The following is a 24,429-nucleotide window of genomic DNA, read 5'->3' on the forward strand; positions in this document are numbered from 1 at the left end:
TCCCTTCCATTATCACTGACATCCTCCTTGTCCAAATTGGCACTTTGTGACTTGATGGTATTCCTGACTGTAGTCTCCATTAAACTTTCTTACCTCTCACTGCAGGACAAACTTTCTAAAAACACCGTTTTGAATCCTTGCCTCCCCCCCACACCAAACCTCCAGTGGCCCTTTACACCTATATAGAGTCTATAGGATAGAGACTAAACTTCTTGTGCTGGTGTTCACAATTTCACTCCACTCCTTCCCTCCTGTTCTTTTCTTTGCCTTCTCCATTCCTTAGACCCTCAGCCTCAGATTGGTGCTCTCCTGCCATCACTCTTCCTAATACTGAAGCCCTGCCAGCCCTGACTCATACCTGGATGCCTTCTTCCTTTTAAGATGAGGGTCATGTTCCACCACTTCCGCAACCACTGGCTGATAGAATCAGGATACCAGATTGCTGTGACGGCCTACGGCAAGGGGCTAAACCATTCCAAAGAAATACACATGAGGTTCTACATTTGGATCTTGAAAACCAAATGGCAGGAAGCAATGTGGCAGGGGACCTAAGGATCTGCAAACACTTACGGGGTTTGAACTGATGAGAGCTCTGTGTGAGTTGCCACTGTGATGGGGCTGACAAAAGGCGACAGTGGCAGAGGCTGGGGAAGAGGACGCCACTGACTGAGCCCGTCATGGCCCTGACCCTGCTGTGCATTTTATTTACCTCACTTACTCCTCACAACATGGGGAGTATGACTGGGCTAAGGGTATCATCAGCTCCATTTTCTGGGCTTCATACCCACTACTTTGCAGACTACCATTAAAGCAACCCCAGATCCAATGTCTTCCCTTGCCCTCCATCACGTTTCTCACGACGGGCACCTGTCTGCCTCTCCAGCCTCCCTTCGCACCATCATGTCCCCTTCCCACTCTACGTTCCAGCTCTAAGACACCATACCAGGCTGAGTCAGACTTTGGCGCTTTTTGCTCATACTTTTCTTCTGTTGGAAATGCCTTCCCTTCCTTGCCACTGATTTTCACCTGGAAAATGCCAGCCTAACCTCCAGATTCATCTCGAGTGTCAATTCCCTGATTCTCACCCCCTTCCACTGGGCTGAGTTAGGTTGGCCTTCTAGGTGTTTCTGTAATACGTGTAGGTGTACTTCTAACATAGACAGTACTTATCATATCTTTTTCTTCCACTTCACCATGAACTTCTTGAGGACTGGGATTAAGTCTCTGCATCCCTAGTATGGTGCCCAGCACATGGTATGTTCTCAGATATTAGTAGATCTAAACTGAGACTCAGAGAGCTTAAGTAACTTGCCTGATGTAACATAGCTGGTAGGAACAGAACTGGTTTGAAGCCAGATATCTAATTATAAGGTCCTTCTTCTAGGATGAAAAAAGTATTGCTCCCCTCTGGGCTTGTCAGACCACACCTGGAATACTGAATTCAGTTCTGGGAAGCAAACTTTTAGAATAACATTCACGAGCAGGGGTATGTTTGAAAGAGAGTGACCATGATAGTGGATGCAGTGAATATACTCAAATCCAGGTCATGTGAGGATCTGATGGAGAAACTGGGGGTTTAGTTTAGAGATGGAAGAAAAACTCAGGCTGATCCAAAAACTATCTGTAATGACTTGAAGAGCTACCCGGGGAAGACTGAGAATTAGACTTCTCTGTGGCCACAAGGGATGTAATTGTGACCAAAGTGCTGGAGGTACAAAAAGACTGATTTTGACCAACTGAAGAAAAATTTTTCCAGCGGAGCTAAAGGCAGCATGGCTACCCCAGAAAGGGGTAAGGTCCCATCATGGCAAGTTTTGAAGCTGGATGACACCCTTTGGGGACGTCTAGCAAGGTCAAGAACCAGAGTGAAGGCTGGACTAGGTGAGCTTTTATTTTTAGGTGACCTCTTAAGGCCCCTTCCAATAGATGCTGATTGTATTACTCTGTCTTCTCTGACCACTCTAGCCTTTGGCAATTCCTTATCCCTCTATATTTAATGAATTTTATGAGTTTACGTAATTCATTTGGTGATTAAGTATATGTGTGGCCTGCCACACAACATTTAAGGTACCAATCTATCCTTTATATTGTCATTTAATTTTTCCCCAATATTTTCCCAAACATATGTGCCTTGAAGTCAGGGATCGCATATCATGTACTATACATTTTGGTCCCACATATCTATTGTTCACAGTAGAATAAAAATGTTTTAAATGCTCACTTCACAACTTTAATTTGCCTGCTAGTGGGCTTGTCTTTTCCCTCCTGAAAATTCACTGGAAAGTAAGAGCTAATTCTTCACTAGATATTTTTTTTCCAGGTATTTTCTGTTCCTCGGGTGAAGAGCTTAAAAAGGAAACATTATAGGTGGTGGTCTCTGCTAGTTAAGGAAACCTCAGTCTCCTAATGTCTCATCTATTTCTCATGGCTGCTCAAGGACCCCAGAGGCAAGAGCTCCACTTTTTGGACCCACCAGCTTCCAAGAAGACCAAACACTCTGATAAGGATAACAGAAGGAATAGACACGATGGACAGGCATGAATGGGCCAAGCAGACTCAAGATACAATACTCCCATCTGCTGTCTTCCCATTGTCCTCTATGGCCCCAACATTGGTGGTCTCCAAACAGGGAAGGCTCAGCAGTGTCTCCCAGAGAGAGATTTTCCAACACACGCACACACACACACGCACGCACACACACGCACACACACACACACACACACACACCCCTCTCTAGAAAGAGGCTCAGGTATGTGGAAAAGCTCGCCAAGTGATTCTTATTTGACCTCCAACCTGTTTGAGAACCACGTTTTTCTCCTAACACCATCATTAACACCATCATTCCCCTCCATTTATTTTTCATTTATCTCTTTAGATCAGTATAAACTCACAGATTATTTTATTCAATGGGCTATAATACATTACTATCATTTATTTGGATGCTCAAACTGTCCCAGTATTGGCTATTGGGAGCCCCTTTCAGCTGGTTCCTATGTCTTTTATGACACATCCCCAACATTCTTGGAGAAGTTCCTTACTTTCTGGTGTAAAAAGATGCTCCAGGCTCAACTTGCACCTCTCCTGCCTCCATCTTGGAAAAAGCCATTTCTCTAAGGATTCCTGGTCCTCTTAGGGGAGAGTAAAAAACCTCTTTTGAAGACTAAGCATCATATTAATATTTATGATAAAAGAGGACTGAAGTAAAGTCAGGAAAGGACAAAAACGAGCCCCCTCGGTGATTATGACTAATAAGTAGGGGTCAGCAATTATGAGCTAGAGCTCCCTTTTTTTAGTACTTGAATTTTATTTTATTTTTTTATACAGCAGGTTCTTATTAGTTATCAGTTTTATGCATAGAGCTCCCTTTTTTGTAAACAAAGTTTTATCAGAAGACAACCACACTCACTCACTCATTTACGTATTGTCCGTGGCTGCTTTCATGTTGCAACAGCAGAACTGAATAGTCTTGACTGAGACTGTGCAGGTGGCAAAGTGTAAAATATTGGCCCTTACAGAAAATGTCTGCTGATCCCTGCTAACAAGTATCTACATGGTAGAGACAGGATTACCTGTCATGAGGAAGAGTGTGACTTGGAGATACTGTAAACAAGACAAGTACTTCTCCCTAGAGGTCACAAGGCAGCACCTTTATCCATGCAAAATAAGCTACAAACTTAGAAAAACTGTCACATGTCATTATGTAGAATCTGGTTGTAAAGCTAATAATAAACGGAGGGGTGGTTATCGTGGGACCTAGAAAAAAAAGTGCCTGGAAAGTAAAACTATGTTAGTGCAATTTTAACATTATCCAAGGAGTGGCACTCTGTTTAGTTGACACTGGCATTCTAGTCACTAGGACAGTGCCTCTTCTAGTGGAGAGGGGAGAATTAATTAAGCTTGACCAGAGTGTGATGATATATCATTTATTAACATCTTGCAACTCTATTTGCTCTGATTTTATGCTCACAGAGCAAGCTCTGATTGCTTTTCTGATTTTCAAGGCCCCGTATAGGGAAGAAGTACATCCCTTGTTGTATTAAATGTACTTTCTGGTACAAATGTGCCTGAGCAAATAAATATAAGTCGGTTTTCTCAGGGCTTAGTGACCTTAAGTAGAGCTGATCATTAAAGTATCAGATCTGAAGACCTGAGAGGCTAGATCCTGAGCTGTGTCATTTCCCTTAGAATATGGCACAAAACAAAACAGTGAAAACAGACAGATCGATCGTCAATACACCTCTTTCAAAGAGGGCCGATGCAAAAGTATGCTGAAATGTTGGACAGCTCCCACCTACAAAGATTAGGGCTCTAGCCAAATCCTGAGGTATCTGGAAGCATTCCTTAAAGTCAATATTCTCAGTAAGCTTCTGTCTTGTGAGAAGAGCCCACCCTCTACGCAGGAGAACGTGGCTCTTAAGGTGTCCATTATAGTTCTGGCTTTCCTGCTGAGCATGAACTTTCAGACCCAACCAGTGGCCAGGACCAAGCTGGGCCTACACTAGTAGGACAAAGGACCAGAACTGCCGTATGTCCTAAATCTAGCAAGCGTCAGTGTGGGTAAGGCTGAGAAGCGGGTAGAGGGCTCGGCAGCTGGTCCTCAACCTGCCATTTCACTGGGCAGGGAGTCACACCCATACGCACTAAGTGATTACAGCAGAGTGTTTTAAAACCACAACAGGAATTCAGGGCAAGGGCGGTGACTTACATTAGTGTTTTTAATTCTAAAGCATGGTGCAAAGTACGTGCTTAATGTTTGTTGAGAGATCTGTTTTCTCTTCCCCTCAAACAATCCATCCACAACTTCTAGAATAGGTTAGTATTAAAAAAAAATCTGAGAACATGACTCAGTGAGAATGAGTGTCCTGCTTCCCATAAAATATGACTTGAAAACCTTTTTTGGAAAAAAAGCATTGCTGTCGTTTTTAGATGTAAATATAATAAATAGGAACATATCTCATTTATTCTTCTCCCTTACTTACAGAAGGAATAACAGTTTCTGATTTCCCCAAATCATGAGGCTAAACAATTATACACATCCAGTTTTTCATAGGAAGTTGGCATAAAGGAAGGATGTGTGAGGGTTGTTGGTGGTGGTGAAGGACGGGAAATCAATTTTCATATGTATGGTCCTGGGGCTGATCAACCAAGCCTCCCTGGACTCTGTTTTAGATCTTCTAAATTCAGTAAGTACACATTGTGTATCCACCATGTGTCAGGGACAGTGTCGGGCACCGGTGACAGGCAGATGAACAGGATGCCATCCCTGCCATCAAGGAGCTCACAGCTGACCCACGGAGAGAGACACACAGAATGATGACACATACAAGGGCTACAAAACCAATCCATTCTTCCCTGGTAATTATTTGAGCAATTACTCTCTTGGTAATCACTTTAATTGTTATTGAATTTGAAAAAGTAAAAAAGTGGTATTGAAATTCAAATACTATAGATGTGTATAAAATAAAAAAATGTCCTGGTATCAGGTACGTGTATTCTTCAGATCTTTTAATATACATACTCAAACTATGTATACACACATTTGTTCCATTGTTTAAAGAAACTATAAACATTCTATGACCTTTTTTCCCTTTAAAAATATCATGGTTACTTTTCCATGCAGTGTACAGAGGTTCACCTCATTCTCTGATGGTTGCATAGTCTTTTGTACCCAAGAATAATTAATTTCTCTGAAAAGGTTAGGGAAAGTTTTGGGCAAAAGGTGATATGTGATCTGGCCTTGGGAGAAGAACTGGAGTTCATCATAGTAAGAAAAGCCGATGCTTGTGAGGAAGGAAGGGAGTGGGGACAGCCCGAGCGCACATGCGAGGTGTGGAAACACACAGCGTCTTTGAGGGACCATCAGCAGTCTGGAACACGCTGTTCCTCGAACTTTGCTGTGCATCAGAAGCACCTTGGGAGTTTCTTAAAACTAGCTGTGCTGTCTCCTACCTTGAGACTCAGCAGGTTGGTGAACCCAAGTCTTTGCTCTTACCAATACACTAGTCTGTCTCCCCTTCTATGACAGTGTGGATTCACACCGTCCTCCATAAGACAAGGCAAATGAAGGCCCAGAAAGCCCCCATGGTGGCACAGGAGAAAATCCTGGCGTCCTTACATTTTACTCTCACTTGGCCGTTTCATTCTCAGTCTTCTAGCATCCTCTCCCACATCAACTTTTCACTTTGTAGTTTTATATCATCTTTCATCTGAGAAGTTCAAAGTATTCCCAATGTTGACATCATGGTTGGGCGATGGGAACAGGTAATAACCTCATTTTATAGAAGGATAAATAGAGGCACTGGGGAACTCAACTTCCTACCACAGTGAGTGAACACGGAAGTTGAGAACAGAATTCAAACCTGCCTCTCATCCTGTTCATGATATTATTGTCCCTTCCCCGAATTACAGACTTTGGATCACTCTTCTCATTAATCGAGGCAGTATGTGGAAAGCATCCTGCACAGTATCCAGCTCACAGCAGAGACAAGCCATTTCTCCCCTGGTAACAACCAAGTAGGAGCTGCCCAGGGCCTCCAGAGCTTAGTGGGTGTTTCCTGATGTGCTGCTTAGACCAGTGAGCCAAGAGACACACCACGTAACAGTGGCACTGGCAGTTAGAACCTGGCCTCCAGCCGGTCCGTCTGCCTAGGAGAGGAGAGTAGTGTGGTCTATAGAGAGGTGGCCCTAGGATGATGGGTTCTTTTTTGTCCCCTACCTTGAGCTTCATGCTCTAAACTAGAGCATGTATCCAATAAGCTGCTTCTTTTTAAAGTGAAATTCATTAATTGGAGTCTCAGACCTTTGTGTTATGAAGAGAGGAGCTGAAGCAGAATTAAGCCATTAATTATCTGGCGAGGTTCCAAAGCACTCACCATAGCTTCTCATCGTGTTTCACAAGCATGTAGGACACCTTGGTCTAATGGCTCGTCCTAGAAATGAGTTTGAGTGGTTAGGAACACAAACACTTCTGCCCTAACGGACTATTCTCTGATCCCTTTATTGGTTGTCAAATCTCCTTTTAACACTCTCCAGCTTTATATTCAATCATGAAAAACCTTTTCAAAATAGGCCTTGAGTGTTTTCTCGTAGATAATTTTAATGTGGAGAATTAATTCTCTTCCTCCTGTCCTAACTCTACTTCTTTGAAGTCAGCATGCCTTTCATCTGTAAATATGAAAATAAGCATGAATAATTAATGACTTATCATCCTCTCCAAGTAGGAAGTTTTATTCACTTCTGAGGAAGAAATAATTATTTCCCAGAATCAGAGAGACAGGTAGGAGCAGAATGGGGACTCTGCTTCTGATGGTCTTGATGTGTGTTCAGACTGCCTCGAGTAATTCCACCTGCCTTCAAGAGCAACTATCACTGGGTTGCTCTCTCTTGAGTACTGACCCCTCTACTGGAAATAGAGTGGAAATAGGTGGAAATATGTTTCAAACGGTGCATCTTCAGCTTCTCACTCTCTCGTCTGACCAACACCCCCATGAACCACTTCCATCTTCTACGATGGAGCCATAACATCTCCCACATGCCCTGTACGCTGAACTCCCCAAGCCATTACAATGAACTTGCCCCATTACCTCTAACCCCAGTACCATGTATACTTCTTGTGACTCATCCTTTGGCTCATCTCCAACAGGGCAACAGTTCTATGACTGATGGCTGCATGAAATGCCCTTACAGACCCATTCAGCTAGGCTGCTTGATAAGCACCAAAGGTGAAGGCTGGAGGAGACACCCCCGCCACATGTCGTCACCTCGAAAGCTTAAAGGGAGAACTTCACCTTGCCTAGCTCACGTTCATACCCCATCTCTTTAAAAAATTTATTTATTTATTTATTACCATTTTCTGCCTAGAAGAACCTGTGAGTGTAATGCATTCCATGTTTACTACCTCTGCAAAAGACGTGTTTCCTTTGATACTGCCTTTCTCACTTCAGGGAGTAGCATCTAATTTGAACACTCAGGGATGTGGTAAACAGATCCATCGTTCTTTTTTCTTTTTTTTTTTTTTTGCGGTACGCGGGCCTCTCACTGCTGTGGCCTCTCCCATTGCGGAGCACAGGCTCCGGACGCACAGGCTCAGCGGCCACGGCTCACGGGCCCAGCCGCTCCACGGCATGTGGGATCCTCCCGGACTGGGGCACGAACCCGTGTCCCCTGCATTGGCAGGCGGACTCTCAACCACTGCGCCACCAGGGAAGCCCAGATCCATCATTCTTACCCACACCCTTTAGGATCTGCAATCTGTGGTAGGCCCCCACAAAATGTCATTGTCCTAATCCCTGGAACATGTGAATATGGTACCTTAAGTGGCAAAAGAGGCTTTGCAGATTAATTAAGTTAAGGATTTTGTGATGGGAAGATTAGTCTGGATTATCCAGGTGGCCCTAACATAATCACAGGGGTCCTTATAAGGGGGAAGGGAGGGGTAAGAGAGAAGATGTGATGATGGCAGCCAAGGTCGGAGTGATGCAGGGCCACAAGCCAAGGAATGCAGGCAGCCTCTAGAAGCTGGAAAAGGCGAGGAAAGATCTTCTCCTAGAGCCTCCAGAAGGAACACAGCCTTGCCAACACCTTGATTTTTAACCCACTGCATTGGTTTCCTAGGGCTGCTGTAGCAAATTGCCACACACTGGATAGCTTAAATGAACAGAAATTTATTCCCTCACTGTTCTGGAGGTCAGAAGTCCAAAATCAAGGTGTCAGCTGGGCTGCACTCCCTTTGCAGGCTCTAGGGGGAATCTGTTCTTTGCCTTTTCTAGTTTCTGGTGGCTCCAGGCATTCCTTGGCTTGTGACCACATCACTCCAGTCTCTGCCTCTGTGGTCACACTGTCTCCTCCTCTTCTCTCTCAAAACTCCCTCCATCTCTCACTTATAAGGACACCTATGACTGAATCTAGGGCCCACCCAGATAATCCAGGGTAAGCACCCCCTTTCAAGATTCTTAATCACACCTTTTGTCGTATAAGGTAATATTCACAGGTTTTGAGGATTAGGACTTGGGGAGACAATGTTTGGCCCACTATACCTATTTCAGACCCCCAGAACCGTAAGATAATAGATTTACATTGTTCTAAGCAACTACGTTCATGGTAATCTGTTATAGCAGCAATAGGAAACTAATACACAGACTGATCATATCTCCTCTCACTTGGATTCTCTAAGCTGAGGAGTCCCTCTTTGTTGTCCTACTCTGTGGAGATGGCTCTGGGTTATGCTGGTTGTTCTGTGACCTTGGCACTGGCCTAGGCCAGACCTGAGGTGGTGGAGCCTACCTCTGCCATGTTACCTCTACGAGGATGGCTTCACCTACTCAGATCCACACTGTCAGAACATGGAGAAATGAGATGTACAGAAGAGAACCTAGAACTAGAATACCGTGAAACATCTCCTGAGCTGGGAGGATGGCCCAGGTGGGATTCGGACTGACTCTGAGGAAGAGCCAACATCCTTCCCCAAAGGGAAGAAAAGAGTTTCAACAGCACATATCCTAACCTCCCTCAGGGCTGAAGCACATCTATCTAAATGGTACTAAGCAGCTGATAACTAGGCTGGGGAAGGAAGAATTCAGAACCTGGGAATGTCCCTTCTACTCCTTCAGTGTTTCAGTGAATGTAGGCTATTCAGCTAGCAATCCTGACACATTTAGACATCTGTAGGTAAGTCTAGCTGAGGCAGAGTTTTATTCTGCTTAAACAAGTCACTGGCCCTATGTTTCAGCTTCTTCACTAGCACAGCGAAAGCATCTTCCAGGGATGAATTCAAAACAAAGTTCCCTGACGTTATTTCAGTGTCTTGGAAATAGTGCTACTGGGGACAAAACCAAATATGATGTTACCTGGGACAATGGAAAGTGCTTTCCACGTGTATCTTGCACTGGTTCTTGAACATGACTACTGGAGACATTGTAAGTGGACAGGATCTTAACGTAATTAAAAACTGGAAGAAAATGTAGCAATGCATTCACTAGCAAACAACAGTGGTGGCAACAGGTTTTGTGAATGGAGGGGCTTGGGGCTGGTAATCTGGTGGGAAGAGGGAGACAGAAGAGAGTCTTGAAACTGTGTTTGCAGAACCACACACATTTGTATTTGGACTACAGGTTCACCTGGGTGGCTCTGCAAGGGGCAGTACTAAAGCCCACCATGGCCACCCCTTGATGCCACTATTGTTTGAGTGGTGGAATTACAATGGCTTTAATTTCCTTGTTTACTTTTTTCTATCTTTTCCATTTTTTCTATAAATGAAAAATAGTAGGATCTCATGTTTTTAGAAAGAAATAATAAATACGTTAGAGTATATACGCAGAAAAAAAGCTGGAATATTCAACAAAATTGTGGCACTGATTTCTCCTTGGGGGACAAGGTTATGGAAGACTTCTACTTTCTACATTAAGCATCTCTGTAATGTTTTAATTTTAAAATATTGTAAAGGCAATTTTGACTTACATTTGTTATCCAAAAAAGACTTTTTTGATGACTACTATACACTAAAGGCATTAGTTAAACGCACATCGCTCTAAGAAATTTTTCTGAAATATGGGCTAGGTGATAGTGATTTTTGAGAATAATTTTTTTTTTAATTCATAGGAAAGCTAATGTATGGATACAAATTAGGACGCACGGATTATTAGGGTGAGAATGAGACAAGTGATACAAAAATTCTCAAGGGTGTTGTTCAGAGGAATGACAGGACTTGGCAGCTCTCTGAAGAATCCTTTTCCAAACCCTACATCTCCAACAGGGGGAAAAGGACCAGAGGTGAGAGGCGGCTGCTGCAGTAAAGGCTTCTCGGTCCTTTCTCTTAGCTCGCCTCCTGCCCTCAACCACCAAGGGCGGCTCAGGTGCCTGAGAAAGCTTCCTAAGGAAGCCAATTGGCAGCCTCTCGGGAGAGACTTTTAGAAGAGGCTGTCGATGCCAGAAGACCAAACAGTTCTAGGAGCTCTAAAACATCTAGTTATTATCCCCTCGTCCCTCCCAAAGAGGTCATCTGCTCCAGGCAGGAAGGAACATGATTTCCACAGAACAGCTAGATGCTGCCAGCACTATCTGAGCTCAGATGATGAACTCTGAAGATGAAGCAGCAAATCGGACATCCTTACGTCCTCCCGACAGGGCCTCAGGGCCTCGGAAACAAAGTCCTCTCGAGTTACGATCTTTAGCACATCCCAGAACAGCTCTGGGCCAAGGCAGTGGCTGGCTGGGTCTTGCTAATGGAGCCTTCCAGGCCATGGGGAGTCCTCTGGGCTACAGTCAGAGGCTCGTCACGTCTGGGAAGGCGCGGGGTACTGATTCTACCTGTTGTGAGGCTGGCTAGGTTCGGAAAGACGCCTCAAGAAGCAGATAAGTTCTCTGGAAGCTGGGGGGCGGGGTGAGGGCGCTACAGGAGGGAGAGGAGCTCTGGAGTCTATCCTGGGAACCCAGGGGACTCCTGGGTCATGGGCTGGTTGCCCATACCCAGGAGAGTGGGAAATGGGCCCTTGGGAGAGCTTACACTAGGCAAGTCGCCTTTGTCTTTATGTGAGCACAGATTACGTGGAGGGTTTGGTCTCTGAACGTCCTGTCTCTCTGTTACTGGAAAGGTACCTCTGCCCAAGTGAGGCCTTGCTGAATAGGGTGGTGGTATCTGTCCTCTTCTTCCCTTCTCCCTCTCAGGGGAGCTGGTTTGGCCTTCCCGGTTTCCGGTGCCACTCCTTGCTAACGTGGAGACCGAGAGGTCCAAGAGCCGCTCCTTCTGTTACTTTTGTCCCGTAGGGACGAACGCGAGGGCTCTTGGTTTATTATTGCAACCACTATCTAGTCACTCCTAGGAACTGCCTCACAGAACTAAGGACTGCCAGCAACAAAGTACCCCTCAGAAATCCACTCGTTCAGCAATTATCTGTTGAGCCGCCACAATTTCTAGGTCTCATATGGATGAGTCATCAGTCTTGATCCTTGATTCATGAAGCCTGTTACCTAGTGAAATAGGTAAGTAGTAATAAAATCATACAAATAACTATGTAATTATAATCTCATTAAGTGCTGTATAGTAAACATATACGACTAGGGTGTTTTGAAAGCAATGGCTTTCTGCCTCTTAGTGAAAGATACATTTTATATTCAATCCAATACATACACAAACACGCACACCCAGACATAGATAATAAAACAAAAGTTCCATTAAACAATTCTTACTCTTACTATGAGTGATGCCCTCTGATATTTTCTGGTCTTTTCATTTGTTTTTTTTTTTTTTTTTTGGCTGTACCGCGTTGCTTGTGGGATCCCCGCCCAGGGATTGAACCTGTGCCCCCTGCAGTGGAAGCACGGAGTCCTAACCACTGGTCTTTTCATTTAGAAAATGCTGGTTACAACCCAATAAATTGGTCTCACAACCAATTAGTGGTTGTCATCTACCATTTGAAAAACCCTGTCATGGGGTCCCCAACCTAGAGTGGAGTGAGGATGGAGGTTACAGAACACTTTCCCCTAGGGAAGGACATTTAGGACAAGACACAGTGAGGTTACGGAGACTCGGCCCAAAAAGGCCAGGAAAGAATGCTCCAGACAGAGGGAACAGCATATGCAAAGACCCCTCATTTAATAGAAAAGGAAAGTGGGGATCAAGGAAGAGATGTGCCTTGTTCAAGGTCGTGTAACTCTAAGCCCAAGTCTCCTAACTCCGAGTTCAAGGTTCTTAAGCGTACTGCAGCCTATTAGCTGTAGTCTTCCTCTTCATTTTGCTACTGATGGGCCAAGGGCTAATTATTCAGACCTAGGCTGACTAGGAGGCAAGAGAAAGGAGCAACGGCAGGGGGCTATGTTTACAAAGGGCCCGTTTAATTCTCCATGCAAAACAATGCACCTTAGCGCCTACCCCACCTGGCTTGAGGCCTGCACTGGCCAGCTGTTTGTTCCTTCCTGGTAGGGACTGCCTGGGAGCCGCACTCCTGCTTAGTCCTGGCTTTAATGAAACACCATTTACAAAATGTCCAGGCAAGGTTTAGACTCAGCTGAAGGCCCTGGAAAGGAGGCAGGGCGCTGGCCCTGGCTTTTCCACGTCCCTGTGTTGGTGTTGGCACTCCCTTTCCATGTGTTTCCACCTTGCTCAGTTCCCTGCTTGGCCCCTGTGACTGCTATGCATGGTCAGCTGTGTAAAGGGCTTTAGTTGTGCGGTATGATGGTAATGTGAATATGGCAAGTGGAATAGAGGCCACAACCAAGGGTGTCAGTCAGAGTCAGGGTCAAAGTGGATGACCTAGGAGGACATGAGAAGGAGACCGGTCACAGGAGGCAAGGGCCTCAGGCCAAGTTTCAAAACAGGCAAGAGAGAAACAGAGCTGCTATATACAGTTGTACAGTTTGTACACTGCACAAAGCACCCAGGGAGGGGATGAGTGAGGCTGAAACGGAACCCACAGTCCACTCACAAAACTGCGTCCCTGGCAAGGGGCTGTATCTGCCTGGAGGAAGAACCTTCACGGACAGAGGCCAGAGAGGAATGGCTCGGTAGGGCTCCCGGGCAGAGTCGGAAGCAGCCAGGCCCACACAACAGTGCATCGAAAATATGACTGCCGAGCCTAGGGAAGGTCAGCCTGCTCAGGCTTTAAACACTAAAATCATGTGGGTGGATAAGGGCTGGTGGTTGGGTGCCACTCCGCAGCGACAAGCTGTGACCACAGGAGCAATGGCTGAAACCAAAGACACCTCATGGTGCAAGCCCCTTATCAAGCCGGACTCTGTGAAGCTCCTCCACCTTCGTTTCTCCTCCATCAACCCCAGAGGTAATCCTGCCACACCCTGGAAGCACAGCGCTACACCAGAGATTTTAGCTACAAAAATGTTGCTAGTAATACGTGCCCATATGTTAAGGGAAGAAACAACAACAACAACAAACAACAACAAAAACACCCCCAAACATTCTACAAAGGTGAATAATTAAAAGCAAAAACAGCCTCTTAAAATTAAAATCTTCCTCTGTCAGAAACCTCCTCACGGCTCATCACTCACCTTCCAACCCCCCTTTCTGTTCTCACTGGAGCCTGTAATTACTTTCCCCCTCATTCTGCTGACAACCAGTGCCTGTCTTAGATTTGCAGTGCTTCCTTCCACCTCTGACCTTAGGGCCGGCTGCTTCACTGCCATCTCAAACTCTGCCTCCCCAGAAACCTTGCCCCGAGCATGCTAAGCACCCCCCATCCTCGTGCTGCCCCACCTACTGCTGCTTCTCCAGGCTAGAGGACTTCAGAGACTTAGCCCTTAGGAATTCATGGGCCCAACTCAGCCCTCACCCTTGCACAACAAGACTTTCATTCACCTCTCAAACGCCCAGGCTCATTTCTCACAGTGGTTAATTCAGACCTTCAGGACCTCGCCCCCGACCTCAGCAAGCAGCCTTGGCTCTGTCTCACTAAGGAAAAGGTCTTTTATTAGTAGGAACTCAAGTTATCTCCCCTGGACTTCACCCTGCAAGTCAGGGGTACAAAGAGCTATACACTCTCCTCCTATCAGTCTCAGAGGAAGGGAGTCCTTCCCTCTCCTGCAAAGTTATCCCTTCCCTGGTGTTCTCAAGATCATTCCTATTTGCTCGCTTTCTCTCTTGTATGTGGATTATTTTCCTCAAATAACTCCTTTTCCTTTCCACCATCACACATGCTCATGTCTCCTTATTTTCAGAAATTATTCCAAGTCAATACTAAACTCTTACTCTGATTGTAAGTTGGTTGGATCACCATGGAGAACAATGTGTAATAAGGCCATTAAAACAACAACAATATGGAAACAATCTAAGTGTCCATCAGTGGATGAATGGATAAAGAAACTGTGGTATATATACAGAACGGAATATTATTCATCCAAAGAAAAGAAGGGAATCCTGCCATCTACAACACGGATTGACCTTGAGGGCATTATGCTAAAGGAAGTAAATTGGACAGAGAAAGACAAATACTCTATTATCTCGCTTATATGTGAAATCTAAAAACACTGAACTCATAGACACAGAGAACGATCGGTGGTTGCCAGAGGTCGGGGTGGGGGTGAGGGAACTGGGTGAACGTGGTCAAAAGGCACAAACTTCCGGTTATAAAATAAATAAGTCCTGGGGAATATAATGTATAGCATGGTGACTGTAGTTAATGATACCGTATCATGTATTTGAAAGTCGCTAAGAGAGCAGATCGTACAAGATCATAACAAAAATAACTGTAACTATGTATGGTGATGTAGGTTAACTAGACTTATCACGGTGATCTTTTTGCAGTGTATACAAATATTGAATCGTTATTTGCACACCTGAAACCAATATAATGTTATATGTCAATTATATCTCAATTTAAAAAAACCTAACATTGTTTGTACCAATGGCCTCAGTAACTCTGCTTTATAGGATATACCTCTGAAGAAATAACCCAAAAAGGAAAAAAAAGGAATTTGTACAGTGATGTTCAGAGCAGAGATACTTACGCTTGCAAAATATCGGAAATACCCTAATTGCCCAATAATAGATTGATGGTTAAGCACATTTTGGTATCACTGTAATGGAATACCACAGAGGGAAGGGGATGTTTGCAGTGACAAATCTATGGATTGTGCTGACATAGAGAAATCTGTAGATGAAGCACACTTCAATACACAAAAACTACATAGACAAAAACTACATGCTTACTAAAATTTTATATATGTTTGATGATAAGGAACAGAATTGTAACAAAAAAAGTTTGATCCCGCTGCTTCTTCTGGTTACTACTTTTCTCCCCTTCCCTGTTGCCGTTCTCTGGTGACTATCTATTGCCTCTACTTGCTCTGTACCCAGTTCCCTGCTTAACGGTACCCAATCTGGCTTCCATCTCCAGCGTTTCACTGGAGTGACACCCTTGCCATGATTTTCTTCTGGATGAATCCTTGAGTCTAGTTAAACCAGCAGCACTGAAGCCCTCTTCCCTTGCTCTGAAACCTCCTACTTCCCCACATTGCTTCACTTTTTTCCTAATTATGGACAATTCTCAAAGCTTACTACTTGGGGCTCTGGTCTTTGTGCTCTGTACCCAAGACCCCTGGAGAAACCCCCTTTCAGGGAAGCCATCGCTCCTGTGTTGTTGACTCTCACACCCATAGCTCCATCCAACCTCATCCTCAGCTTCTGGGCTTTTGTGATCACTCCACTTGGATGTCTCCAATTGTCATCTTTAGTTCTCCATGCCTAAACCAAAACTTATCTCCAAACTGTCTCTTCAACTTCCTAATTTCTGACTAATGTTCCCAATGTTGTGCAAACTCTCACAGCCTCAGTCTGGTAAAGGTGACCTACTTATGGTCCTTGGCCAGTCACTCCTTCCAAGACGTGGCACCTTGCCTCGTGGAAAGCCCTCTCTGGTGTCCTGTCTACTCAAAGCCTTCTCATCTTCAGGACAAGCTCAGGGTCTGCTTCCTTTGTGAAGTCTTTTCTGATTACTCCAGTTCACAATGATTATTTTCCTCTCAGAGCCCTTTTTGAATTTAGACTCTGTAGTGCTAGTGACTCACAATATGCTGTTCTTTTCATTTCTTTGCTTGAACTCTCCTACTCACCTGTCCTCTGGTGGGTGGGATCCTGTGCTACCCTGAATACCCAGCTCCGATATGCTTCCCTCTCTGAAGGCTTCCCCAGCTCTTACACGCTCAGGGTCACTCTTCTGCCTGGGTTACCAAAGCACCCTTTCCCATCACTGCTGGCGTTCCCACCCCATTGTGTGATAGCGATTTATATAATTTTGTGTCCAATTCTCCTGCCAGAATGTTAGCTGAGTTCCTTAAAGGCAGAGACCATGGCTTATACCACAAAGGAGCACAGATGTATTATCAACGCCCAGTGTCGTCATGCACGCTAATCATTCCACACATCCACCTTAGCTTCCAAACCAGACTGAAGTTTCTCATGGACAGAGGTTGAATCTCATTTCTTTTATACCCCATAATGACTCAGAATACAAAACAGAAAGGACTTGGAGAGATCTTATTGAGAGTATACTTAGAATAAGGCCTTAAGAAGACAATATGCAAATTTATATGAATAACCTATAAACCTGGAAACTATACTATCTGGGGAATACAAATGTTATCAACTCTCAAAACACTGTACCTTGCTATTTTAGGGCCAGCATAACACATCTCTGTACTTAGCAGTGGTCCTGTCACTTAAAGGTGTTAATAGGATGCCCAAACTGGGAGCTTTCAGCGGTGAACTCTACCCATCTAAAATCAGGACAGATCACAGACTGAATCAGAGACCCTGATAAGTGGCAATAATCTGCAGGGACGGGAGTGGGGGCTGACGGCTGTCTGCCAAGAGTCTGGTGCTGCAGAAAAGTCTAGCTACACAGTGCATGTTACACCACCGGAGATAAGCCTTCAGTGAGACACTCCCCATATGGGAAGGGATATTTAATTTCATCCAGTGGTCCAAGGCCTGCCCCTTTCACATGGCACAACACACAGCAGTTCAACTATGATTCTGCTGACTCAGAGCAGCTGAGATTTCATTTCTTACCAGGCAGGAAACACCATTTAAATTACCAGGTGACCTGGACAACACCCTCAAGAGAAGATGAATGCTTCTCCCACAGTCGCTCTTTCCAGGTGGTGGAGTGTCCCCAGCGAGCCACACCCAAAGACATGTTCACTAATAATCCCAGGTGGCAGGGTAGGCCTCCACCCTGTCTGGGACAGGTGTCTGGGGAGTCAGAACCACTTGGAAGAAGAGGCAGACCCTGCTTAGAAAACATTTACACGGCAGCACAGGCCGAGCTGCGTGATAAACCACATGGTTCCTCAGCTCTACGTCCCGGCGCTCAGAGGTGGGCCGACACCACCACAGGTAGAGGGCAGGTATCAGCCCACTGGACAGGCCACAGAGATGATGCACAGTGTGTGCGTGGATGGGAAAATGAACGAGAGGACAGCAGCGGCCGGGCCAGCCCCTCCCATCACAGTCAGCAGCTCCAGGGACCCGCCCAGCCCATCCCCGCAGTGGGCTTCTGCTGCCAGGTGGCTACCCAACCTTCTCCACCCACGCCTGGAAGAAAAAGGGCCTCTGAGCTGAGGGCGGAACAGAATATGGCCAGGGCAAAGGGAGGAAGGAGGCTGCTGCAGGCCTGGGTGGAGTCTTTCAAAACAGATAGTTCAGATAGGTGCACAACCGCCAAAACAAGGGAGAAAGCCTCAAATAAGGCCCCTGAGACATGCGGGAACCAGGACACCAGAGAATCTGCAAAGACATGGGGAGAAAAAGTCCACCCAAATGGAGCCCTGTGGTACACGGGGTTTTACTGAAATCTGATAAATTTAAACAGCAAAAGTTAAGAGGCAAAGAAGACTATATTGTAAGACACTTTCTTTTCATAATTTTTTTTACATCTCATTTGAGTCAAGAGAGACTACTTCATTTGGACGGTTGGAATTGAGAGTTTCTAGACTATGGTTTTAAGTCACACACCCACACAGTAACACTCCGGGCACGCTCTCTCTCAAAGAAGAAATGAAGTACTATCTAAAGGAACACCTTTGAGAAGTGTTTACCTTGAATCATGACCATAGTGAAACAAAATAATAAAAAATTAAATACCTTGAGATTTTCTTAGCAATTGCTCTACTACATGGAAACTATACATCACTGGTTTAAAAATTTTGTAATGAAAGTTATAGCTGTTTAATGCAGAAAAGTTTGGAACACACTGAAAAGCACTCAGAAAGAAAAGTAATCTCGTTACTTAAAGATAATCACTTATGGGGGCTTCCCTGGTGGCGCAGTGGTTGAGAGTCCGCCTGCTGATGCAGGGGACACGAGTTCATGCCCCGGTCCGGGAAGATCCCACATGCTCCGGAGCGGCTGGGCCCGTGAGCCATGGCCGCTGAGCCTGCGCGTCCGGAGCCTGTGCTCCGCGGCGGGAGGGGCCATGGCAGTGAGAGGCCCGCGTACCGCAAAAAAAAAAAAAAAAAAAAAGATAATCACTTATGGTTTTGGCATATGCCCTTCTAGTACCTTTCCATATATTTTAAAATAAAGTTGGTATCATTCTTGCCACACAATTTTGCATCCTTTTTTTCATTGATTATATCAAAAGTTTCTGATATCAAAAAATAGTCTACAAGATTTTTGATGCCTGTGCAGTATTTCATCTAGGTGAACTGACCAATGCCTAATTATTGATCCTTTTGGTTGTTTTAACTATTTGCTGTTATTAATAATGATTATAATTAATAATGTTGCATTAATAAAAATCACTGTATAGGTATTTTTATATACATCTCTGATTTTCGCAATACTCCTGGAACAGCAATCTCTGATCTAAACATATGCTCCTTTTAACGTTTTTGATACACACTGTCAAAACTACTTGGGCAAATTTGAAGCCATGCTTCTTGCTCAGTTATTTTAAATATATCACACAACTGGTATGTATCCCCTATATACAAGAAATAGTTTCAGGAAAAAAATCATTTTACGTGGAGTCACAACATTTAGATAGGCCAAATCTTTATTTACTTCAGGCAAATAATGTGTCCAGAGCTCAAAACACGGATGTAACGTTATACCCGTTTAGGAAAGTTGGTAGGGCACGATGCTAGTGAGAACAAGATATTGGACTTAGGCCAGTATTAGCCAGTCAACTCTACACAGAGGAAAAACCATCCTTGGCCACAGGAAGCCTCACCAACCTTGGCCAACTGTCGCCCAAATCTGTACTCTTGGCCAAAGGGAACACTGCGTGATGGAATGTGGATTACTCATCATAACCCATCCTAACGCTTGGTTAAGCAAGTCAAAGCACGTGTCCAATGATAGGTGTGTCATCTTTCTATAATAAACAGGACACCTGGCTAGGAAACACAACGGACCAACTTAGGAGAAAATTAAAGCTCAATCATACTTAATAATTTTGTCAGTTTATCAGTGATTCCTAGGGGAAGCAGTTAATAAATCACTGTGGGAAAGTTGTGCTCTATCAGCCCGATCTGATCTAAAATGCGGCTACCATAACAGAGTAGGTCAGCATTTCAGCTGGGTGCCATTATACTTCAAGCCCTCTTCATGCTAAGTAAGGGGCACAGATTTTTCATAAAGGTCATCTGGTCAGATGCCATTTTCATCAATAGTTGAAAATTAAAATAGCTTATTAGAATAACAATGATTACTTCAACTGTTCAAGAGAAGGAAGGGACAATTCTCAAGAAGGGAATGAAGAGACTAGGAAGAGGTGGTGAGGTAGGAGGTCAGTGAAGTATCCTGGGCTGCCAGGAAGCAGCCACTTTGGACGGTCCTGTCCTTACCTACGAGCCTGGTTTGGTGCAAACTGGCTTGGCCTGTTTGAAGGAAGCAGTCTAACCCCATCTGCCCCAAGCATTGACGGCTCCAAGTAAAGGCAACTGCTTCTTGCTCACCAAAATGTACTTACTGAAAAACAACCACTACCAACTCTATTGGTCTTCATTAAATTACAAAAGCACACACATGCTTCTTACAACAATTCACAGATAGAATTATATATGAAAAAAAGGAGTTCTCCTTTGAGTGTCCTTTTCACTCCTCCACACTCAAATTCCACTTCCCAGAGGTTAAAACTATTGTGTTTAAATTTTCAGTCTTAAGATGCCTATTTATGAGTATTTTCTTTCCAAATGAAATTTTTAGGAACTTAAATTCATTTGTGTCCCACCTGAATGGCTTGCCCGGGCTCCCTAATTACGTGGCAGTCTCCGCCTTGACTCCATCTGGAACCGTTGCCACCCCAAATGCCCTCCCTTTACCTCTCCTCACTAGCAAGGAGGTTTCCCTCCTAAGGCAGATAGCTCCTCTCCTGGGCCCTCCAGATCTCCCAGATGCAGAGCTGATCTGAGCAGTCACCAATTAAAGCTACACCTCTAATAGTAGAGGAACTGAATGAAGGCCATTGCGAGCTTGACTCACGAGGGAGAGCTCAGCAGCTTTTCCATTTCAAATTAAGATCACTCCCCAGACTGGCCTCCCCAGCGGAGGACTAACCGCCACCATGACATACACAAACGCACAAAGTCTCTGCTCTCCCAGTCAACTGCTCCCGCCCTGCCAGCCTTTCAGATAACCAGGTCAGCTGAATACATGGAGACAAAGGGGCAGTTCATATACTCCTATTTTGGCAGTTGAAATAACGCTGCAAGTGCCAGGTCTTCACAGGATAAATCCCTCTGTGCATGTCAAACACACCGAGAGGCCTGCTGGGAGATGGGGGTTGCTGAATTGGGGGGCCAAGATGGACTTAGGTCATGATAAAATTTGGAAAGCATTATTTTTTATTTTATACTTTAGTAATATAAATTAATGGTTGCTATCTCTTATTAAGCAGGTACTCTACACACTTCCTTTCATTTAATCCTGTAAAACAGATGGGTAGGGTTTCCCTGGTGGCGCAGTGGTTGAGAGTCCGCCTGCCGATGCAGGGGACACGGGTTCGTGCCCCGGTCTGGGAAGATCCCACATGCCGCGGAGCAGCTAGGCCCGTGAGCCATGGCTGCTGAGCCTGCGCGTCCGGAGCCTGTGCTCCGCAACGGGAGGGGCCACAACAGTGAGAGGCCCACATACCGCAAAAAAAAACAACAAAAAAAACAGATGGGTAGCATTTCAGGCTTGCAGATGAGAAAACTGGCACTCACGTTCCATAACTCACCCAAGGCCACATGGTCAGGAAGTGGTGGGACTGGGATTTGAACGCAGGTTTGTCTGCTTCCAGAGGCCAGATCACCTCCCTTTCTCAAGGATAGGGGTTAGAAGTCTCTATGGCTTCCAGGAACCACAGAAGGTTACATTCTGGGAGCTGGAAGATAATCCAGTTTGCTCCTCCTCTCGGCCCCCTTTCAGCCCTCTCCACCTTGCTTCCTGGAATACAGCAGTAGCCTCACAGATAAGTTGCGAAGACTTCAAACACCCACCTTCGCGTTTGCTTTACGTTAGATGATGCAAATTTAAGAAAGGAAAAACTTCCTTGAAGTTGAAATGCACTGCGTGGGGAAAAAATATTTTTGAGATGGCAAGAATAAATATTTAATTAGACAGTGTGACACTCAATTTCACCTGGCTTTGCAATCAGACAAAAAACAAGCCCTTGTCTACAGGGCTAATTACAGACTACTAAATTATTTTTTATTAAAACCCTCTAGAATATTAAATATGAGGGATGAGGTAACATGGTATTGTAGAATAGCCCTAGACTGGCAATCTGGGTTCTAATCCTGACTCAGCCACTAATAACTACCAACATTAATTTGCATGGTGTGCACAGCTGACAAAATGTTTTCACATACTTTATACATTAGTTGGGTGACCTCAGGCAAGTCACTAACTCTTGGTGTCTCATACTGAAATCTGGAAATGAGAACACTGAGCCATCTGAAGTCCTCTCCACTTCTAACATCCTACGGGGGGGAGGACATGTGCCTTAGGATCTTTACAAATATGTCTGTGAACAAATCAGATGCATTTTGGTTCAGAAAAATTACATTTTCTGCTCAGCTTCTGAAAGATGTTACTTGGCTAAATTCAGGTACAGCTCATACGATGTTTGCTGCCAGCTAGTTGGCTCCGCTTCTGGAGGGTACCATATGAAGGCCTTGGGATGGATTCCCACATAGGAACTTTCCTCTCTTCAACAGCCAACTGCCATGCCTAACTGCAGTCAATCATCTTACATACACGACCCCACAGAGTAGGCTGGCTTAGGGAAAGGACTTAAGGAAATCCGTCCTCACAATGCATGCACTCTCAGGATCATCACATCCCCAGGAATATTATAAATATCATTCTTAGTTCTAAGACACGCAAATCCCTCCTTCAAATCTTGCCGCTTCCTGGCTGTTTTAATGTTCCTGAAATTAGGAGGCACCGTAGACTCAACATGTATATTTTGATCTGGTAGTGTTAAATGAGTTTACCTAAAAGCTGCTGGTAAATTGCTGGTGTGTCTTAGAATCAAGGAAATATAGTGCTACAAGACTACAACATAGATCACATAGATTTAGGTCTAATTTGGTTCAAATCATGTCCCTCTCCCTGATCTTAACAATTACACTCAGTAACAACTGGATAGGCAACGTATGAGACACAGGTATTAGTCCTGTTTCCCAACAGCAGCAGTTTAAAAGGCATTCCATCATTATCTCATAAAACACAGGTATGGATTTTAAAGGCAAATTAACCTATATAAAAACCACTGTGGTGCTCTGGAAATGTCCTATCCCACAGTAAACTGTAAAGGGGACATTTTACTCACACCCTCCTGATCTATCTAGCCTTGACACATTTTCTTGCTTCTTAATTCACAACCCTCCACCCCAGTAATATCGCTGATTCCCAAAATACACTCAACTCAGGAGGAGCAGCTCTCCAGCACAGCTGTCTGCTCCTGCCCTGCTCGGGTATTTCGGTGAGCTATGCAACACAGAGAGGACCACACAGAAGGAATGTAACTCTCAGGCCCCACAGTTCCCATCGCCCCGCAGGCAGGTGCATCCCACCAAACCCCAGACTGGCATTCGAAACAGAAGAAACTGCACTGCTGCATGGGGGCAGTAGTTTTCCTGAACTTCATCTCTATGTTTAAAACTAGGGCGACAGCCGTCTTTGCTACTGTAAACTAATCTGATGGGCATGGGGGCGGGGAGTGGCTCTGAGGAGGCTGCCAATAGGCCATGATTGAGCAAAGTCAAGGCGCAAAATCGTTATTTCTCACCGTTTGCAAGCCAGAAACTCCAAATTTGTGGGTTCTTCACCATGATTTTTGGAACTGAACCATCTATGCCTTTTGCACCCTAAAGTAAAAAAACCCAAAGCCTCTTCTACAGTTTAACTGGGTGATATTTACACACATTTTCTAACAGTACACTGAGATCTGCAAGCAAAAAAAAAAAAAAAAAAAGAATCAAAGGAAGTTGGCAATGAGGTACACACAGTAGTTAGGAGCCCTCGAGTTGAGGCACGTTTATTAAGAGACAGCTTCTGGCTGTGCGCACCAACTCTAACTTCAGCTCCTTTTCTTCCGAAAAAAGAAAACAGTTTGGGATCCTGCTCTATTCCAAGATCAGGGAATGCACGATGGGCAGGTGGATGGGTAGCAAACATAACCCAGGGAATTGTTCAAATATGCTAGAACCCCTATCAGGTGACAGTCCCCACAGAGACACAGCTGCAGGAAACAGGGGGTGCAAGCCTCAGCCCTACACCAGAGAGAAACCTCAGTTCTCCTCCTTCTTCTCCGCTCTGCACATGTTATGTTAAAACTCACTCTTGCCCAGTTGGTTACCACTTGGAATTTACAGGTATCAGAGATCACAACCCTTCAATATACAAACAGTAAGCATTTGCTACGGGTATCAGGCCTGTTTCCAAACCTCCCATTATATCCATGTATATAATGGGGGGGGGGGCGGGGGGGG

At 44.8% G+C, this 24,429-nt stretch overlaps 1 protein-coding gene across 2 annotated transcripts in view; it reads right to left on the minus strand.

Annotated features, from left to right (window-relative positions):
• The window catches only part of MAPRE3 (microtubule associated protein RP/EB family member 3), a 48,458-nt gene that overhangs the window by 22,648 nt on the left and 1,381 nt on the right, over nucleotides 1-24,429 (minus strand). The gene's annotated exons all lie outside the window — the stretch shown is intronic.

This window comes from Aethalodelphis obliquidens, unplaced genomic scaffold, assembly GCF_003676395.1.
Source record: "Aethalodelphis obliquidens isolate GAN/ISIS:26980383/991018 unplaced genomic scaffold, ASM367639v1 scaffold12, whole genome shotgun sequence".
Taxonomy (NCBI): Eukaryota; Metazoa; Chordata; class Mammalia; order Artiodactyla; family Delphinidae; genus Aethalodelphis; species Aethalodelphis obliquidens.